Source organism: Lissotriton helveticus, chromosome 2_1, assembly GCF_964261635.1.
Source record: "Lissotriton helveticus chromosome 2_1, aLisHel1.1, whole genome shotgun sequence".
Taxonomy (NCBI): domain Eukaryota; kingdom Metazoa; phylum Chordata; class Amphibia; order Caudata; family Salamandridae; genus Lissotriton; species Lissotriton helveticus.
This window is the reverse complement of record NC_136059.1, coordinates 1,608,234,822-1,608,250,421: the sequence shown is the minus strand read 5'-3', so window position 1 is coordinate 1,608,250,421 and position 15,600 is coordinate 1,608,234,822.

Below are 15,600 nucleotides of genomic sequence, written 5' to 3'. Positions count from 1 at the left end.
AACAGCACCACAACATCAATAAATGCAGAAAAATCTAGAAGAGACTAAAAAGAGAAGCAGGTTTGACAAAAAAAATAGTTATTTCGTGCCCCCCCAAAAAATGTGCCCCCCTCCTAGTGCTTATAGCCCGAGGAGAGGGGATGCTCTGCATGATACACGGATCTAAGTGACCCTGATAGTCCGTCTATATTGGCTCATCAAACAAAGAATAGCAACAATTTGTGCAGAGAAAAAGGAACAATCTGATAACTATCAGCCTATATGAATTCTCCCTAACTTCTAAATTACACCCATTAGCACCCCCATGGGTTTTGCGTACTGACTGCCTATTGCCCAGTGGAGGGTATTTGCCAGTATTGAGGCCGATAGCACTAGGAAACCCTTTGTGACTAAAAAATAAGATTAAGATGTTAGCTCTGTATCACACCCAGAATCTATGCATACCGACTGCTTCCACGCCCAATGGTCCAAGTAATCCCTTACTGACATCCTGGGACAAGGCATACCCTGTGCTCCACGCTCAGGGTCAAATACCAAAAACCGACTACCTTCACCTTCTTCTAGCATGCTGCCTAGGGGAAAAACAAAAGTGATCTACGAACTAGCCCTCGTTTCCCACATGCCACATGCTGGGACTAAGGATCAGATGTAGTCTCCTACCATGTGATAGCCATCTCTAGATGGACTTCTGCCCTCTGGATTCAGCAGAACTTCTAATCAATTATTGTTTCTGCTTACCGATCTGTTTGCGCAGATGTAAATCGATTTGGGCCGGAGTACTTCCTTAGACAGCAGTCGGGCTCGATGACCAAATCTCTCCTGGCTGGCTTGCCAAAATGCTGCTCGGATATGAATTTACCTTAAAGAAATTAAAAGACAGGAGGCATTTGGCAAAATAGGAACAAGTTGGTTAAATTAAACACAGAGGCCAGAAGAGTCTCAACAGAATGCGTCTGGGGAAAGTCTCTCAGTGTACATGTTTTGGCTGGTATTATAAAACAATGTCTTCATTCCTGAAAACAATTTCAGTTGTTTGTAAATTAACAAGCTCAGGCATCAGCTAAGGACACAGATGGCTCTTGACCTCGGGAGAGCTAGTGTGGGCCAGCGTGTATGTGTCCAGATGTCCGGCATGAAGAGCGCGGGATCACTACATATGGTGTGGATGTAGTTTTCTGATTGGCTGAGTGTTTTTATCTACTTGTGGCATATAGCTTTGTGGTATTTTTGGGGAATGCAAGCCTTTGGTCAAATGTGTTTTATTGGGACAATTTGCCCCAGTCCGTTTTGTGGTGCAAGAATCTATCTGTGGGGTCGATCAGGATTTTCCCTGGGTGCACGCTTGTGCTTAAGCTAAGAGGGACCCCACCTGTGACTTGGTATTCAGTAGAAGTGGGTTTGGGTCATAGGACCTGCCTGACCATGTATCTCTGACTCTGGGTTGATGGGGAGGTCACCTTGGGTAAATCCGATAGAAATGAGGCAAGTTCACTGGAACTCCTAAAACTAATATGGCAGTCACAGGTATTATTTTTATCAACATTCTCAACATTGTGCATACAGTTGTCATAGCGTACATCAATATTATCTTTACTGATATTGTCATAGGTATGCATTTTTAAATCATGGTGTAGTTTGACATTGCTTTTACTGGTAGCAAAATTGTCATTTGTGCATAGATTGTGCCATACATTGAAATTTCTACTGCCGGTATCGTCAATGCTGCAGAGGCATAGATTATGGCATACATTAACATCACATTTATTGGTATTGCTATTGTTGGGCCTGCAAATATCATGGTGTTTATAGACATCGTAGTTACCCATTTCAAAAGGCTAGGCATAACCTAGACCTGAAACAAAAAGAGTATAGAGACGTGGCATCGGAGGCCGACCAGGGCGAAGCATAGAGTAATACAACATTGCCTGTATGATGCAGGGGATAAAGCGGGGAATCTCATAGCATGACTTGACAGATGGGAGCAGGTAGACCGCTGGCTGCTGGAAATTCAGACTAGGAATGGTAGGCGAGAGAGGGACTGGCAGATGCCTTTGCTGCTTACTACCCTAGCAGGGACCACTACGGTAGAAGAATCTAGCTCCCTGGCTTCACACATGAGTACAGAGCGCTCTTGGAATCAAACCTCACAGAAGCTGAAATTATAAGTGCAATACAAGACTTAGCTTCAGGCAAAGAAATGGGTGCTATCTGCATACCAACTGAACTCTATAAGCTAGCTGCTCCTAAACTGCCCCACCTGTTGCAGCTGTACAAAGAGAATCGGGATATCGGCTCGCTCTCCAGGGACCAAAGACTGGGCTCCATTGTTGTTATACACAAAGAGGGTATAGCACCAGAGACCTGTGAATCATACAGGCCTATTTTACTCTTAAACGCCAAAATTAAAATATTAGCCAAAGTATTGGCCTACCGACTCCTACCAGTCATCTCCGCACTGGTACACCCTGATCAGTCAAGCTTTATGCCAGGGATAAAGTACTATCCTCTTTTTAAAGGACCTCCATGGCATGTTGGGCCAGGTTGATAGGCTCCAAGAAGATGCCCTAGTCCTCTTGCTTGATGCCTGAATGGCATTCAACACTATTGAATGGCCTGAGCTCTTTGAAGTTTTGGCTAAGACGGGCTTTGGCCCGCACTAAATAGCATGGATTGCCCTCCTTTACACCAAGCCCTTGGCATGAGTCACAATAAATGGGGGAACCTCTCTGGTATTTAGACTCCAATGGGGCACTAGGCATTGTTGCCCGCTCTCGCCCCTAATCTTTGTGATCATGTTGACCTGGTGGCCTGGATCCGGAGAGACCCGCTGATCTGAGGTCTGTGGTGGAGTGAACAGTGGGAAGATCGAATATCGCTCTATGCAGACTATGTTCTGCTCTATGTGGTAGACGCTGCCTTGACTCTTGACAAAATACTACAAATCATTACCCAGTTCAATTGCTACTCAGAATATACCATTAATTGGACACAATCCCTAATCTACACCCTAAGAGGATGGACACCACGACTGCTCTGAGGGGGTGAAGTTAGAATCAGGCGAGTTCTGATACCTCAGAATTCAGGTCACTACTGACCCAAAACTGTTCTATATCAAACATTTGAAGCAAGCGTTTGCGCAACTGAAGAGTGATTTCCAGCATTGGCGCTCTTTACTACTGTCACTCCTGTCACATAGCCTGTCACATAGCCCTACCCCACGTTCTCTATGCCTTACATAATACACCCGACCCAGCCCTCGTAACTTACTTTAAAGCCATAGAGAGTGAAGTCAGAACACTACTTTGGGATGGAGGCCCAGGGCTCATAGCGATCAATAAACTGACATGAGGATGGTATGATAGAGAATTTGCCCTCCCTTATGCCCAAAAATACCACTGAGTGGCACAAGTCTCCACCATTAGCCGCTGGGCTAACACCATAGTGGACGAAGCCAGGATTCAAATGGATAAAAAGATTATGCAGCCAGGAGGACACCTTATGGCGCTATACAGCAACCCATACAATGTCAACCTCAGGGGCCCCACAGCAATAATGGTTGGTGTCTGGCACACAGCACTCCATGCTCTTGGTTGTAGAGACAAAATCACACAGACTACACCTCTGTGGGACTCAGAATTATTGGGGACTCTTGCAACACAGCCAGGCTTTGATGAATGGGATCTTATCGGCCTCTCCAAAGTAGGATATCTATGGGTACAAGGAGTGGTCATCTCTTTTATTGGATTGCAGAGAGACTGCCAGCTAGCCCCAACTGATAAATGTTGCTACATGTGTGACATGCGATCTAGGCTGTTCTACCCAGGGTAGAAAAGTTCCCTGAATCCTCCCCTCTATAGGATAGGTTACTAGACCACCACATGCCCTGTAAAGCGACTTCCCTCACATAAAAAACTGATTAACAATTCACCAGACACTCTCCTGCACTTGAGAGATCACTAGGACCAAGAATTGGAAGATCTGCAGGATGATAAATGGCAGAAAGCCTTATCACCCCAAGGGAAGTAGTATTAAAACTGGGTTCATCCTGGAGCAACTGAAAATTCTCCATAGGGCATACTTTGAGTGAATAGCCATGGTAAGAATGGGGAGGGCCGATGACGCAAGCTATCGTAGACAGTGTGACACACTGGGTACTTTTTTTCACATTATTTGGAGTTGCCCCAAGATTCAGCGCTACTGGGAAGGAGTGGTTGCATGCGTGAACAACCTGTATGGCATTAACATGACAGTTTCCACTAAATTCTGGCTGTTGAATATCTGAGAGGCAACTGATTTAAATCGTATGGAGCAAACCTGAATGACCCTGGGGCTGGTGGTGGCCAAACGCAATGTAGCACCCCAATTGAGAGATTGGTAGTGGGACATGGACTGGTGCATGTTAGCAGAGAAGGTGAAGTAAGAAATCTGCGGCTGTCCGCGGAAATGGCCAAAAATCTGGGGAGCATGGAATGACTACAGAGGGGTTCTTGCCACTCCCACACTTGGGCTCTCTTTGGGACACTGCCTTTTAACTGTTTCAAACTACGAGCCACAAGCTGTGAAGCAGAAAGGCAGGTGTGTGATCTTGTGATTACTGTGTAACACTGTGCGACTAGTGATTCCTTCTTCTACCTATGTTTTATGATGCATGTGAAGAGATGCTTATCTGCATATTGCTTACCTTGTAGTTTATAAGAAAAAAATCTTAGAGAAAAAAAAAGAATTGTGGCATGAAGGTAATCTGCCCTGGGATGCTAATCACTGGTTTGTCCAAAGCTGAACGAATATTGGGGCAGATTTCATAACTTTCCACTCAATTCAGCACAGCACTGAGCACCGTGAAAGGGAGAGAGAAGAAAAGCACCATATCTACTAAGATGGAGTGCTTTTTTCCTCTCTCCCTCCTCCGGCACAATTTAGGCTGCCAAAAGCCAAAGCACACACCCTTGCACTGTTGCTCGAAGTACCGTTTTTGAAAAAACTGAAGACAAGGGGCATTTGGGAAACAAGTAACAGTTTTGTTTAATTAAACAAATTGGGTGGCAGAACAGTTACTGGCACTAGGTCTGAGGACTGTCTCGATTTACATTAGGTTAGTGTTCTTCTTAAAGACAAGATACAATAGGCAACAAAAGGTTTCTGGCATACCATATATGGTGAGAAATGTTGGTTGCTGACTTGAGAGTCCTAAATTAATGGTCAATGGTTACTACAGGCGGGCCTCGACCTCTGGTGAACAGGGTATTGCCAGTGGTGAATGCGTCCGGCATTGGGAATGCATTATGACTACATTTGCTAGGTCCTCCTTGGCTATTTGTCTCTAACCTATGTGGCATCTGACTTTATAGTGCTTTTAGTAGCACACATTTCCCCTCTGGCCATGTGTGCTTTATTGGGGCCATCTCCCCTGACCATTATAATGTCGCTGCACCTATCTGTGGGATTGATCAAGAGTTTCCTGCCTGAGTGTTTATCTGCCAGCTACGCATCCTCCCACTTGCGACCTAACAATCAGCAATTCCTGGTCCTAGGTCTCAGGGCCTGCCTAACTGTATGTGTGCGAGTCAAGGTTGCTATAGAGTTCACAACTGGCAAATTTGTTAATAAAGACAATATTTCATTTCCATCAATGTATGCATAATTTTTCATTTAAACATTTCACCCTCAAATAGATTTTTTTCAACTATACTACCTGACCCATGCATTTCAACAGTTACAGTACTTGGGGCCTGTTATTCCTTAAGTTTGATATTGACAACCACTACCTCCTTATATACTTGCATACTTCTCATTTTGAGGATTGTGTGTTTACAGCAGGTGATCCCCCATTGCATAACGCTGCATACCAATAGGCCTACAGTGATAACAGGCAACAATGATTTCCATAAACCGGATATCCATTGTTGGTGCCAGGAGAAACAATTTGAAAACCACTCCTGCTTAGGGTCACCTCCCTCTTCACGCATGCTTCTCTGCAGATCATGCAGTGCTTGGATGGCAAGTGTCAATTTTCTATTGTCCATGTCGTTTCCTGTGAGGAATGTGCAGCAGGCAGCACCGATTGTGGCACAGACACCCTTCTCCATGTGGTCATTATTCCAACATATAACCGTGCTGCATTACCATGAGACAAATGACTCGCATTTCTTCCTTTATCGAACTCAGACCAAGCTCAGTGCTGGTCATCATTTTGAGCATTTTCCATTGGGTGATTTGAAACCAGAGGGCATTAGCATTTGTCTGCAGGGTGAACACAGGTATCTCCCCCCTGCCCCAAGCTATGCTCCTGTGAACAGCCTAAATTATTCTGCAATGTCTGTGAACTGAGCCCATCCAAATCAGTCCTCTTCTCTCCTTTTACGGATTTGGTGCAGCAAGGTGGTCTTTTTCTTTAACAGGATCCGGTACAAATCTGTTAACCCTTCTCCAGGAATGGGCATGGTTGGGGTGTGCACATTCACCAGGGAACACAAACCTCTCCATCAGGGAACCAGATGAATATAGACATGCTCACTGAACTGCCAATAAAAACCCATAAGCATGGAGGTGCCCCATTGCATTTCCAAAATACATAAAATCACTCTGCAGTTAGCATTCGTGCCCATTGGAAGTTCTCATTTTCCTCTCAAACATAAGGGATACAGGGTACATTTCCATACAATCAGGAGTTGACCGTTCCCTTCTAACCAAGCTTACTCACCCACCTCGTTGTTCCAGATTTCCTGACACGGGTTAGCCATACTTTCATTAAACTCTCCCACATGCAACCCATTGCCATTTTTATCCCTCAGCTGATGACCCTACACGGGAATTCCATGCCGGCAGATCACTTGTTATTTAAGAAGACAACCCAGGACACACTAAGAGCCACTCTCGGTCCACAGGTGGAGTGGACGTATTTGTGCACCGAGTTGGAGGTTTGGCTACCTCCAAAAATTTCTTCTCCAGGAAATCTCAGGGCCAGGTGATATCCCTCCATGATACCCATCCTACGCAGCCTGTCCAGCTCAGTTTAGATCTCAGTGGGTGCAGTGAAGATGTATAACGCCGCTGGGAAGGTATATTATCAAGTTTGGTTTACAACTACCTTGTTTTGTTTTAACTTGTTGTTTTGGATCTTGGCCCATATCCTACACAGGTAGAGGTGAAATAGGTATTTTTCTTTCTCAAGGGCTACCTCTTGGGACAGGTGAAGCCTATATGTGCCTACCACATGTGGGATCAATGAGCAGACATAACATGATCTGGATGATGCTTAGGAGCCAATAGTATCCATGTGCTGGTGTCAGGTGTTATGTAAAAGGGCTCTGTGCAGTGCATATGGGATCATATTGTTCTTTTTTGCGTAATTTTAGGTGAAATAGGAAAGGTCCCTATGTAGGCGCTGTAATGGCCCACTAGTGCATATCTTTTGACGCAGCAGTTCCTCGGTAAGACTCAAATGTGGGAATAAAAATATTAGGCAGAGCGTACATATCCACAAAAATATACAAAACCTCTGTTGTGATGTGCAGTTCGAGGCATGGGTGCCCTGTTTCTTCTGACCATCTTAGAAATGTTTGCAGTATTTAGTCCCAAGGTATCATCGCCATGGAAGGGTTTGTCTATACGTTGGGACGGTGCACCCACACAGGTGTTAATCAGACTTCTCGCTGAGAGCCTGTGGGTTTTTTTACCTTTCATTGGCTCAAGTTCAAAAATTTCCTTTTTCCCCTTGGGTGGGGGGGGGGGCTCATGAACAATTGGCTTTGTTACGCTTTTTGTTTTGGTTACCTGTTTTGAAAGCACTTTGTTGTTTGTTAGTAAAGCTAGTCAAATGTGCTCCCTAATTAATGGTTTTGGAGACCCTTTATTTTACCATGGAGGTGTGATCCTGTCAACCTATTAGTCGCCATCTAGTGAGGTATCGGAAAGCAACACCTGTTAGAAGCATCTTTTAGTGATTTGGGGAGTGAGGGTGATTATTATTCTGTAGACAGATCTTACTTTCATATGCAATTGTGCCACCCCCAACCTACTTGGGTGGTTTTCAGACCTTCAATACTTCAATTCTGGGTGATCAGATCGGTGTTAAGTATGTTTGTGAGGTGGTCTTGTGAGTATAGGGAGGGGTAGAATTGTGCCTTTTAGTAAGAGTCCTACAGGTGACACTAGTTTTGCCAAGGGCACTTCACACAATGTAGGCCTAAGAGTATGGTTGCTTCCCAAGGCTATTCTCCTGCTGAGGGGCTCCCTTTCTTTGATACTGCCCCCAATGACACTTGCTATGCTTTATGCAGTTTAGTCTTGCGATAGGTGATGGGGACCTGTCAGCCTGGTGATTCAAATACTTCCCATTTTGACTTTGGCTGTTTGACATGCGCATCAGCAAGTTTCCTGGGGTCAGTTAACTTGTTATAAACTACATGTTTGTGCAGCTCTGGAAAACAAATATCAAGCAGATGCTCCTTCAGAATCAAGTTATACAGCCCTCAATAATCATCAACCTTTCTGCCCCTCACCCAGCCCTTCAAAGTCTTGCTGGCATAATCTAAGAAATATACCCATGTTTGTGATCTTGTGGCTTCCCTAGAATCTTAGCTTCAGTCAGGGGTCAGTCCAAACGTGCTGACAACGATTACATTCATTGCAGTGTAGCATGTCTGGTCCTCTACATCCAGTGTAAGGAGTGCATCCCTCTCCAAAGTGGGCACATGCTCCACATACTATCACTTCAGAACTCCCCTGGGACCTTCTGAATTCTCAGAGCCACTTCATAGGCTGAAAACCATTTGTCTATGTCATACCACAACACATTATTGGGCACCAAATCCTTTGGAATTCTGACTCTGGACTCACCAGTGGGCACTGAAGGTATGCTGCCACCATTACTGTTGATGGACCCCTCTCTCAGGGCTCTCATATCCAGCATTCTCATATTGATCTCATGGGCCATTTTTCCTTCTTCTATGGCTAACCTTTTCTCCTAAAGAGCCGGCTCCTTCTTCAATTTAGCAAGGGCCTGCTCTTTGTCTAATTTGGCAAGATCCGATTTTAGTTTCCTCCCCATCCTCCTGTCTGCCAGCTCCTCTGGGGATAGTTTCCTTGATGACATACTGTTGCCTTGTCTGCTGTGGACTTCCCGTCCTGGGAGGAAGTTACTCCCCCACCACATGAGCAGGCTGCTAGGCAAGACCTCCATCTTTAAAAAAAAAATCTTTTTATTAAATTTTCAAGAGCAATTCATCTCAAATACAGTAAGAACAACTTAGACCAGTACACAACAGCATTCGTCCACCCAATGATATGGGTTTCCAAAAGTATACACATGTTGCACAGATTCATCGTTACAGTAATTAATTAGAAGGACATGTACAATCTATATCATGGAGTAGTCGGATTAGCACTCAAATATTGTGTTAAATATTGCCAATAGTCTTTTGGTCTGGATCGGGCCGGGAGTACTTCTTCATATGTCCGCAGGGTGTCATAACAGTGGGACATATCACTGAGCCATTGTTTAACATTCGGTGTTACTTTACTGTCCCAACACATGGATATACGCCGCTTGGCGAGCAAGAGGACTACAGCACCGAATTTACGTTTTGCAGCTCGGATTTCACTCAAAAGCCCCAATAGGCACACCTGGATAGTGCATTCAAGGGTTTTACCCACCATTTCTGTTAGTATTGAGGTGACCTGTTCCCAATATGAGCGTATCTATAAGCAGTTCCATGCTAAATGAATGAAATCAGCTTGGTCAAACCCACACTGTTTACAGTTCGCATCTGAGCAAAGCCCATATTTGCACAGCTTTACAGGCGTGTGGTATGCTTGGTGCAGATATTTGAAATGTACCAGCCGTAGATTACCATTTGGTGTTATCATCTTAATCAAATGACAAGTGGTTTGCCAATCTACCTCTGAGAGGGGATTGTCTAATATCGAGTTCCATCTGTCCATGGCTTTGTGGGCATTGACATTAATTTCATTTTGCGCTACAGTGTAAAGCCGAGACACTAAATGTGCAGTGTTTGGAGATGTCAGTATTAGTTGTAGCGAGTCGAGTTGTGACGGTTCATTTGGATAGTTAGGGTATAATTGTTGGATCGCTTTTTGTAATCTGTAGTGGGTGAAGCGAAACATTAGCGTTTGGTTCTGTAGATATGACAGATCTTGAATAGTTTTGAATTTCCCGTTATTATTTTGATCTCCTAATGTATCCAGACCAACCTGTCACAATAAGCCCATGCCCACCTCCTCATTGGTGACCGATATGTCAGGGTGAAAATGAAGTGGTTGAGCTGGAGCGTAGACTGTAAGTTTGTGTGCCATCTGGCCTAATCTTTGCCATGCGTTATTTATAGCGTCAATAGTATTGATATCTTATCATGTAGGGGTGATCGTTTGTGTGTAACAATTGCAGTTAGTTGTATACAAGGAACAAGGGAACCCAGGGCGCAATAAGCTAAGGACCTTGGGTAGGTATTTATTCAAGAGGAACAATGGTCCTTAGACAGTAGGGAGAGTATTAGCGAAAATAAATATAGACTAAATAGAACTATATTATTAGGAAACATATCCAGCCGGACAGTTTTAATACCACAATAAAAAATTATTCATGAAGAAATTTACAAAAGGTGGAAGTGGGACACCAGCCGATGTCCGACTAACCCAATGGACACACAAACATAACATACACAAATAGTAGGCAAGAAAAAGGTCATCAAATTATCATGAATTATAAACAGATGATCCACCATATACACATATGCATGAGCAATTGTTTGTCAACTATGCAGTTAGTGCATTTAGGGTCGACGACGTTTCGAACCGTTCAAAATTTTTGGTTCATCCTCAGGACAGACAATTATTGCCTAGAGAAGTGACAATCCAATTCATGTCACACTATGCAAATATTCAAGTAGCAGCAAAGGTATTTGTGTCATACAAAACAAAAATAGTGACAGAAATAGAAGGGAGACAAGAAAAGGATAAAACATGTCAGTTGAATGAACACTTAGTTGCAACTTTCTAAAGTTGTTATTTTGGAAAAATTATATAGTGCCAGACTAATTATGTGGTGCCAACTTAATTGTGTTGTGTCAATTTACATGCTAAAACATGCCGTAGTAACCAGGGTGACTGTGTGGTGTGCACGTCAGGTTCATACATTGTGCACGGAATCGTTTTGGTCGCAATGATTATACAGGTGAGAGCCTGGAATTGATAGATGTGCAAAACAAGGTAAATGGTGCTCGAAATAACCACTTAGCAACGCAGTGTACCGGTAAATGAAGGACTGTGAGGGCCTAAGTAAACCCGTAATAAGCAGCAAAGAATCATATTCGGGAGACAACCATATAGCAGAGCGAGTCGATAAGTGACGTTCATGCAGGGATAAACTAAGAAGTAGCCAGCCCCGACACACCCAACAAGGTACGGCTTACCACGGGAGTAGAGCTAAAGATATATGTAGCTCCGGGTCAAAGGATCTAGAAGGAGGGGATATTGGTCCTTTTGGATAGCCAGTCAAAAACAGTTTTCGTGACCGGAAGGCTTGCCGCGTGACAAGCGCACGAAATAAAAAGATGATTCAATCTGTGAGTGAAGAGGGAAACGGATTAGGGGTGTCCGGGCTAAAAGAAACTAGTTTACTTAACATGCCGCAAGACATATGCTTACCGACTGGGTCGGTGCCCAGGGAATGCGATCTGCGAGGGAAAAAATGAGGGGAAACATTTTAGAATCACTGCGGTCACAGCGTCTAGGCAGACAGGATACTACGGGGACCGACAGCGGGCTTACCTGTATATGGTTGTGTAGGTCCTCAATGGGGGTCCTTACACGGAGGGAAGATTCCTGCACCACTGGCTCTGGCGACGTCTACATCAGATATGGAACATGGTTGCGATCACGTGGGTGCTTGCATCCAATAGGGAAGCAACAGAGTGGATCGGACATGTTGGAATGGGAAACTAATGAAAGTGGAGACTTTTTTTGGGTGCTCAAGGCGAGGGCCATGTATTACGAGTGTAATTACTAGTGTGAGGGTTGTTAAAAATGCGCGCATGCAACGGGTAAAGGTGAATTATTAAATAAGTACCCATTCAAGGTGCAAGTGAATACTGAGTGGTTCTAGCATGCATTTGGAGGAGTAGTGTGGCACGTAGGAAGAGTCTGACAACAATTCTTATGTCACCGGCCGAAAGTTGACAAGTGACGTCCTGCAGTTATACAGCAATTAAAAGTACAATAGTCTAAATCAAGGAGGTCCAATCCTCAGTACGATTCAAGCCAGTGTGTAGGCTCTTGGTCTTCAGAATCCAACGCAGTTCTTCTTTATTGAGTAGCTGCTGTAGATTTCCTCCACGGGCAGGAGGTTTGATCACTGTAATCACAGTCCAAGTAAATTCCAGTTCAGTGTGCGACAATTCAGTGAAGTGTTGCACAAGGGGAGCATTAGGGGTGCTGCAGCGAATTCTGCTCCTATGTTGGCTCATTCGTGTGCGTACCTTCTGTGTCATTTGACCTATGTAAATCATAGAGCATGGACAAAAAATAGCATAAATTACGTTTGTGGTGTTGCAATTGGAAAAATCCTTACGTGCGTATTTAATGTTCTGGTGTGAAAATTCTTTACCTTCAATGGTACTGTCGCACAAGGTACAGTTGCCGCATTTAGCGTGCCCAGTAAGTCTGGGGAATCCCCACAACGTTTCAATTGTGGACATCTGATCAGGGACCGGTAGTGCAGCGCGCACTAAGTGGTCTTTCAGGTTTTTTGATTTCTTGAACGCAAACAAGGGTTTGTCCAATTGCAACACCCCCGCATTTAACACTGGCCAGTAATTCTTTATACTCTTGGTCACGGAATTGGATGCTGGCGAAAAGGTGGTAACACAGACCAGCCGGTCTTGTGTTTTTTTCTTTTTGGGTTCCAGCAATGCCTCCCTGGGGCAGAACAATGCTCTTTTGAGCGATGTTCTGATTAGTTTGCGAATGTAACCTCTGATGCTTAGTTTGTCGCTGAGTACTTGAGCTTCTTTAAAATAGTCCTCTTTAAGGTAACAGTTCCTTCTCAGCCTCAAAAATTGTGAGTATGGGAGGGAATCACGAAGCGCTCTAGGGTGATTGCTTTTATAACTTAACAGAGTGTTGCGCTCTGTTGGCTTTCTAAATAGGCTAGTGATAAGTCTGCCCTCTTTGTCCTGTATATTGAGGTCTAGGAATGGAATACTGGATTGGCTTGTAGTAAGGGTAAAGGTAAGGCCACTGCAATTGCTGTTTAACCAGTGCAGAAAAGAAGATAGCAGTTGTGTGGATTCAATCCAAATCATAAAAATATTGTCGATATATCTCTTCCATAGGGCGATGCCACTATGGAAGGGATTAGACGTAGTAAGGATTCGACCACTTTCAAGACTGTCCATATACAATAAAGCCAAGTTGGGGGCAAAAACAGCCCCCATAGATGTCCCTTTGATTTGACCGTAATATTGGTCATCGAACAAGAAATAATTCTTGGATAAGCAAATTTCCAGAAGTTGTAATATAAACATGGTAGGCACACGATGAGGTCTTGGGCGTGTGTTCAGAATATCCTGAATAACTAACATAGAGTCATTCTGGGGAATGTTTGTATAAAGGGACTCCACGTCCAGGTACATAGTACATTGGACGCGGAGTCGAAAGGATATTCTTCAATTAAGTTTATCATGTGCATACTGTCCCTTATGAAGCATTTCGTAGTAGGTACAAAATCCCTAATAAAGTAGTCAACAAAGAGACCCAAGGGTTCTAAAACCGAACCACATCCGGATACGATGGGCCGCCCGGGGGGTGTTCAATGTTTTTATGCACTTTCGGCAGTGTGTAAATTACCGGAGTACCGGGGGACTTGGCGTTGAGAAAAAGATATTCTTTTTTACTAAGGAAGCCAGAGTCTAATCCTTCCTTAGTAATCAATTGTATCAGTTTCTGTATTTCTGCAATCGGATTTTTTGGGAGTTTGACATAATGCGCAGGGTTATCGAGTTGTCTGAAAATCTCAGTCTTATATGTTTCAATATTTTGCAAGACAATTCCGCCGCCCTTATCTGCAGATTTTATAACGAGAGCCGTGTTGGATTTGAGGCTTCCTATCGCTTTTTTCTCCTCCAAGGAAATGTTGTAGGGAATGAAAGAATTCCATCTTTCTAAATTAGTAAGGTCTTGATTACTAAGGAAGGATTAGACTCTGGCTTCCTCAGTAAAAAAGAATACCCTTGGGTCTCTTTGTTGACTACTTTATTAGGGATTTTGTACCTACTACGAAATGCTTCATAAGGGACAGTATGCACATGAAAAACTTAATTGAAGAATATCCTTTCGACTCCGCGTCCAATGTACTATGTACCCTGGACGTGGAGTCCCTTTATACAAACATTCCCCAGAATGACTCTATGTTGGTTATTCAGGATATTCTGAACACACGCCCAAGACCTCATCGTGTGCCTACCATGTTTATATTACAACTTCTGGAAATTTGCTTATCCAAGAATTATTTCTTGTTCGATGACCAATATTACGGTCAAATCAAAGGGACATCTATGGGGGCTGTTTTTGCCCCCAACTTGGCTGTATTGTATATGGACAGTCTTGAAAGTAGTCGAATCCTTACTACGTCTAATCCCTTCCATAGTGGCATCGCCCTATGGAAGAGATATATCGACGATATTTTTATGATTTGGATTGAATCCACACAACTACTATCTTCTTTTCTGCACTGGTTAAACAGCAATTGCAGTGGCCTTACCTTTACCCTTACTACAAGCCAATCCAGTATTCCATTCCTAGACCTCAATATACAGGACAAAGAGGGCAGACTTATCACTAGCCTATTTAGAAAGCCAACAGAGTGCAACACTCTGTTAAGTTATAAAAGCAATCACCCTAGAGCGCTTCGTGATTCCCTCCCATACTCACAATTTTTGAGGCTGAGAAGGAACTGTTACCTTAAAGAGGACTATTTTAAAGAAGCTCAAGTACTCAGCGACAAACTAAGCATCAGAGGTTACATTCGCAGACTAATCAGAACATCGCTCAAAAGAGCATGGTTCTGCCCCAGGGAGGCATTGCTGGAACCCAAAAAGAAAAAAACACAAGACCGGCTGGTCTGTGTTACCACCTTTTCGCCAGCATCCAATTTCGTGACCAAGAGTATAAAGAAACACTGGCCAGTGTTAAATGCGGGGGTGTTGCAATTGGACAAACCCTTGTTTGCGTTCAAGAAATCAAAAAACCTGAAAGACCACTTAGTGCGCGCTGCACTTCCGGTCCCTGATCAGATGTCCACAATTGAAACGCTGTGGGGATTCCCCAGACTTACTGGTCACGCTAAATGCGGCAACTGTACCTTGTGCGACAGTACCATTGAAGGTAAAGAATTTTCACACCAGAACATTAAATACGCACGTAAGGATTTTTCCAATTGCAACACCACAAACGTAATTTATGCTATTTTTTGTCCATGCTCTATGATTTACATAGGTCAAACGACACAGAAGGTACGCACACGAATGAGCCAACATAGGAGCAGAATTCGCTGCAGCACCCCTAATGCTCCCCTTGTGCAACACT